Source organism: Stegostoma tigrinum, chromosome 12, assembly GCF_030684315.1.
Source record: "Stegostoma tigrinum isolate sSteTig4 chromosome 12, sSteTig4.hap1, whole genome shotgun sequence".
NCBI lineage: Eukaryota > Metazoa > Chordata > Chondrichthyes > Orectolobiformes > Stegostomatidae > Stegostoma > Stegostoma tigrinum.
Window position 1 is genome coordinate 56,273,173 of NC_081365.1, and position 6,000 is coordinate 56,279,172.

Sequence of the window (6,000 nt, forward strand, 5' to 3'; positions counted from 1 at the left end):
TTCGTCTTATGCACCTTAGAAGGAACATTGCTCTTATTGCTACCCACAGGCATGTTAGCATAACTTTCCTGGTTATGAAGGTTTCAGAGAAGACAGGAAGGGAGGTAAGAAATGAGGCGGCTAACTTCTGATTTTTTCAAATGTAATTGCATCTGTGGGGAGGGTGATATGTTACAAAGTTAGTAATGCTCTATGAATTGACGTAAGGTCCGAAAAATATATACTCGCAATCGACAGATGGAGACAGGGAATAACGTAGAGGCCGATCTTGGAGAAGTGCAACAGCAATAGGGTTGTAATAATATTTTTAACTTTCCAAGTATTAACTGAAATAATTTTAGAATGAAAGGAATTGAGGGAACAGAAATTTTGACGTACATTTTTTACCAGTATGTAGGAGGTTCAATGAGAGAGGTCATAATTCCGTGCTGGGCTTCCGGAAATGAATCTGGCAGGTATTTTGGTGTTTGTGGTCGTATTTCAATCATTTTAACATAGTTATGGAAAATAATAAGAGTACTCTAAATCGAGCCAAGATCAATTTCACACCCTTGGAAATGGATAAATAACCATTGCAAGAAGAAATTTGAGTAATTGAGCAGAAGTGGACTGGAAACAACAATCTGAAGATTAATTAATATTTGAGCAATGTGTGGTATTCAAAGGGGAATTCAAGAGGTTCAGAATTAAAGGTTTCCACAAAGAAAACAAAAAGTGGGAAGACCAAATCTGATGCCTTTGGATATTAAGGAGTTCACAGAGCGAAGCGAATGCAAAAATGAGAGCTCATGTCAAACACTGAGAACTCGATTTTACAGACAGCTAAGAGGAGCATAGCATCCTTGCAAGTAGATAAGAGACCATTGCAGAAGAAGGGTACACCGGCTTGCTCAAATTGCCATGGAGAAAAGATAACCATCATTTTCCCAATCTTCACATGATATAGATGTGGTATTAGAGGTATGAAAAAAAAACTACAAATGCTATTGATATCTTTGATCACCCTCTTCAAATATGCTATTGCAACCCTCTAGATTAGGTGAGATTAGAACCCAGGCCTCCTAGCTCAGAAATAGTGACACTAGCATTATGTTGTACATTTGTTTAAAAAATTTTGAGGAACAGAACAAATAATTACAGGCTAGTTAGGCTAACCTCAGGATAAACTGTCACTTAGAAGGGTTCAGAATAATCAAGGATAGTCGGCATGGATTTGTTGAGGGAAAATCTTTTGTGATTAATATGATGGAATTTTAGGGCAGTAACAAAAAGCTTTGATGAGAGTGTGATCTACATAGCAAGGCTTTTGACGTGGTCCACATGGCAGACTAGTTAAAACAAAACTTAAAGGCCCATTGGATGCAGGGAATGTAGGAAGCAGGACAAAGAGGCAGGAAACAAAGGTTAATTGTTGATGTGAGTTTCTGTGACTGGAAGGCAGTTTTCACTGGGTTTGGCACTGCTGTATCTCCTGCTTTATATTTAACATTCTGGAAATCTGACGGCATGATAAACTGTACAGATGACACAAGAAGTGTCCACATGATTGATCACAAGAAAGATAGCAACTGACTGCAGGAAAATTTCAGAAGACTGGCCAAGTAAGCAGACAAGTGGCAAATGTGTTTCATCCTGGTGGAATGTGAATTTATGAATTTGTGGAAGCCAAATAAGGAAAAAGGAACACACAAAAACATGGGCAAGACCAAGGGCCCAAGTAGAGTTGGTCAATTAATGCTGCTTAGGTAACAATGCTAATATCTCATGAACGAATAAAGGAAAGGGTACTGGAAGTGAGGGATCTTGCAATGAATGTCCAGAGATCCCTGGGGTTAGCAGGACAGGTCAGTAAGATAGCTAGAAAGTCATGTGGAATCATTTCATTAATTGCCTGAGCTAAAGATTCAAGAGCAGGGAGATTTTGCTGGAACCCTGTAAATCATTCATTAGGCAATAACTGAGGTACTATGTGTAGTTCTAGTCACCTCACTGCAGAAAGGGTATAATTGCACTACAGAGGCTACAGAGGGGATTTAAAAGAACGTCACCAGGATTGGAAAAATGCAGCATTGAAGAAAAAAAATAGATAGAATGGGATTGTTCTCCTTGAGCCTGCGGGGCGATTTGATTGAGGTATACAAAATTGTGAGACAGCGGATTGGGCGGATCAGAAAGTCTTATTTATTTTATCAGAAAAGGCAGCAACTGGAGGGCTTAGATTTTAAGTGATGAGTAGAAAAATTAAAGTGTCTAAATCTTCAGTATGTGAAAAACTAATTTAGCCAAATTTAAGTTGTAATTTGTAATTAGCATTAAAGTAAAATCTGTACTTTAAAATTCTGTAGTTGTGAGCTTTGAGAAGATTTATATTCCAGGGATGCATTGAAAGAGCACCCTGATTAAGAATCAGCTGAAACATTAACTGAGTGAGCTAGGTGCCAGCTCTGCACTGGGTAGCCCAATTTCAGGAAGGGATTATAAAGCATATTAGCTCTCTTGTATGTACAATGACTGTAATACCTATTTTGACAGCTGCCGGTTACACGTGAAAATCATCTGGCCCAATGTGTGGTTGGATGTATTTTAAGTGTCCATAGTTTTTGAGATGTATTCACACTAAAAGATCCCTGTTGCTCTTATTTTCTACTTATATGAGGTTGAACATTGCATCAGAGAAACAGACGATTTGACCTCAATTTTCAGCTAGTATGTTTATCCAAACATACTATCTACTCCAATACCACTGTCCTGCTGGGGGTCTTTTGTCAATTAAGTAATCAGAAGAATTAATGGTTTCCATTTTAACAATGGCTAGAATTCAGGATAATAACCACCATCTCATGAAATTATTGAGTCATTTACAGCACAGAAGGAAACCTATCAAGCCACTGAATCTATGTCAAATCTCTAGGAAGCAATCCAGCCTCATTCCCCACTCAATCTCTTTATCCCTGCAGTTTAATGTCTGTTCAAATAACATTTAATTTACTTTCAATATCATTGATTATTTCCACTTCCATCAGCCTTGTGGGCAGCATGGTCATTACCACTCACTGAATAAGAAGTTGCTCCTTGTATTCTCCTTGCATTTCTTGCACGAATCCTTAAATCTGTGTCCCCTGGTTGTTAGTAATATCAGAACACATTATCCTTGTTGATGTTTTCCAAAACCTGTGACAATCTTGAACATCTCGATCAAATCTCCCTTTGGATCTCCTTGGGCCCAAAGAGAAGAACTTCAGCTTTTCCACCCTGAAATTGTCATGAAAATCCCCCAGAACTTTCATTACTTGTTCTCAAGCATCTTATATTCTCAAAATGTGCCAACATGAGGGCCAATTTTCCAGTGAGCCAAACCTTTGTAAATGTTCAGCCTATTTTCCTTGCTTTTGTATGCAAAGTTAGAAACACATTATCCCAAATGCCTTCTTAACCACCCTCTCACTGTGTCCTTGCACCTTCTTGGATCAACTTACATACACCACCAGGTCCTTCTCTCCTACATACTCTTTAGAACCATACCATTAAGTCAATGTTGACTATCCCTATTCTTTCTGCCAAATACATCATCCACACTTCTCTATATTCAATTTTATCTGCCACTTGTGTGCCACTCTTCAATCCTATCCATTTAATGTTGCAGAAAACTCATATCGTCCTCCATCTTTGCCACCCCTCCACATTTGATGTTATCAGTATATTTTAATACTCTCCTCTGTACTCCAAGGACTAATTACTTTATAAATTGCAAAAAACAAAATTGTAGTTCTAGCACTAACCTTTGGGAGCAACACTGTCTACCAATCTCCAGTCAGAATAAAAAGCAACCTTTCAGCACAACTTACTGTTTTCTGTCATTAAGCCAAGTTTTTAACTGATTGGATATCAACCCAGAGCCATTCTTCCAAAAAACTTCAGTTTTCTTAATGAGCTTTTTCTGTAATAATCTGTTGAATGTTTTCTTAATATCTATGCAGAAAATATCAACCAGGTCCCCTACATTGACCTTGTCTGTTATCTCATCAAAAAAAAAGCTCAATTCAATTTTCTTTTTTAAATTTTCTTAATTCTTGTTGCAATTATCTTACATTTTGCATTCTTGTTGCTGTATTACCAAACAATAAATAAATCACTCTTTGCCATACCATGACACCGCACGGCACTAAAGGCCTCTTTCAGGACATCCCTTAGCTATAATGATATATTTCCCAACTTCGGTCTTCCATCTCTAGCAATACTCAAGGGAATTAATGTTGCATTTCAATTACTTATTCTCTATCTTGTAATTGTATGCTCAGTATTGCACACGGGACTTCAAATGTAGCCTAATGGAGAGCTTGTGCAGAAACAAAATTACTTTAAGGAAAAAGAAACAGAACTGCAGATACTGGAAATCAGAAACACAAACAGAAATTGCTGGAAGCACTCAGCAGGTCTGGCTGCATCTGTAGAGAGAAAGCAGAGCTAGGGTCAGTGACCCTTCTTCATAACAGCATTGAATTTTCTTTCATGGAATGAACTCTGCTGTCTCAAATTGAAATGCTAAATGAGAAAAAAAATTAACCAATTTCTGTACTCTTGAGTACTGAGTCAACTATGCATTCTCAGGTAGTTTGTATGTTGTGCAGATTTAACTTCTCATGCACATTAATCCAATATTTCATGGCAACATTTTGATATACATTTATCAACGTTTACCCCAAGATTAATCGGCAAAAATCTTACTCTGAAAATGGACTTTTAATTATTTATTATTTGTTTGTTTTACTTTGCAGATAATTGTAAACAAACATTGTAAACAAACGTTGCATAGTTCTAAAGAAGGATCACCGGACCCAACATGTTAACTGCTTTTTTCATCACAAATGCTGCCAGACCTGCTGAGCTTTCCCAGCAACATTGTTTTTGTTGTTGTTGTAAACAAACTTTTTTTAAATTCAATCTTAATGTTATTTGTTATTAACCCAATAAATGCAATGCCACCATGATCTTTTCTGCATTCTGTTCTGAATTGTTGCCTCATAAACACTCAAAGAATTTGGATTGTTTAAATCATATGTTCATTGTAATTTCTATTGTTTTTTCCATTACTTCAAATATGTCTTCTACTATTTGAAGAATCTAAAGGAAAACTGTATACAATTAAATTTGGACTATACTTTTGCTATCTCTAATTATAAATCTTATTTGCTCTTTTATATGTCAGCCTGGGTTACTGGGATATCACTTCGGACAGAAGTCTGAATTTTCCAGTTTTGATGCTATATGTTGATTGACTGATTGATGGTTGTCACATGTACCGAGATACAGTGAATAGTATTATTTTGTGTACTACACAGGCAGATTGTACCCTACAAAGTGCATCAGGGTAACAGAAAAGAATCCAGAATATAGTGTTACAGCCACAGAGAAGGTGCAGAGAGAGAGAAATCAGAATTAACATTAGAGAGGCCCATTCAAAAGATTGATAATGGTGGGAAAGAAACTGTTCTTGAAACTGTTTATATGTTGGATTCAAACTTTTAAACCTTTTGCCTGACAGAAGAGGGTGGAGAATAACCATCATAGGAGGGGTCCTTGATTATGTTGGTTGCATTCCTGAGGCAGCAAGAAGTATAGATGAAGTCAGTGGATGGAAGGTTGGTTTGCGTGATGGACTAGACTGTGTTCACAGCTCTCTGTAGTTTCTTATGGTCTTGGGAAGAGCAGTTTCCATACCATGGTGTGATGCATACAGATAGGATGGTATACCTTGAGTCCTGAGGAAGCAGAGATGTTGTCATACTTTCTTGACCGTTGTATCGATGTAGGTGGTCCAGGACTGATTGTTGTTGATCATCACTCCCAGAAACTTGATACTCTTGACCATCACCACCTCAGCACCATTGATATACACAGGGGGATGCCCTCCACTCCACTTGCTGAAGTCAATGACCAAGTCCTTCATTTTGCTAATGTTGATAGAGAGGTTGTTGTCTTTACACCAAACCACCAAGCACT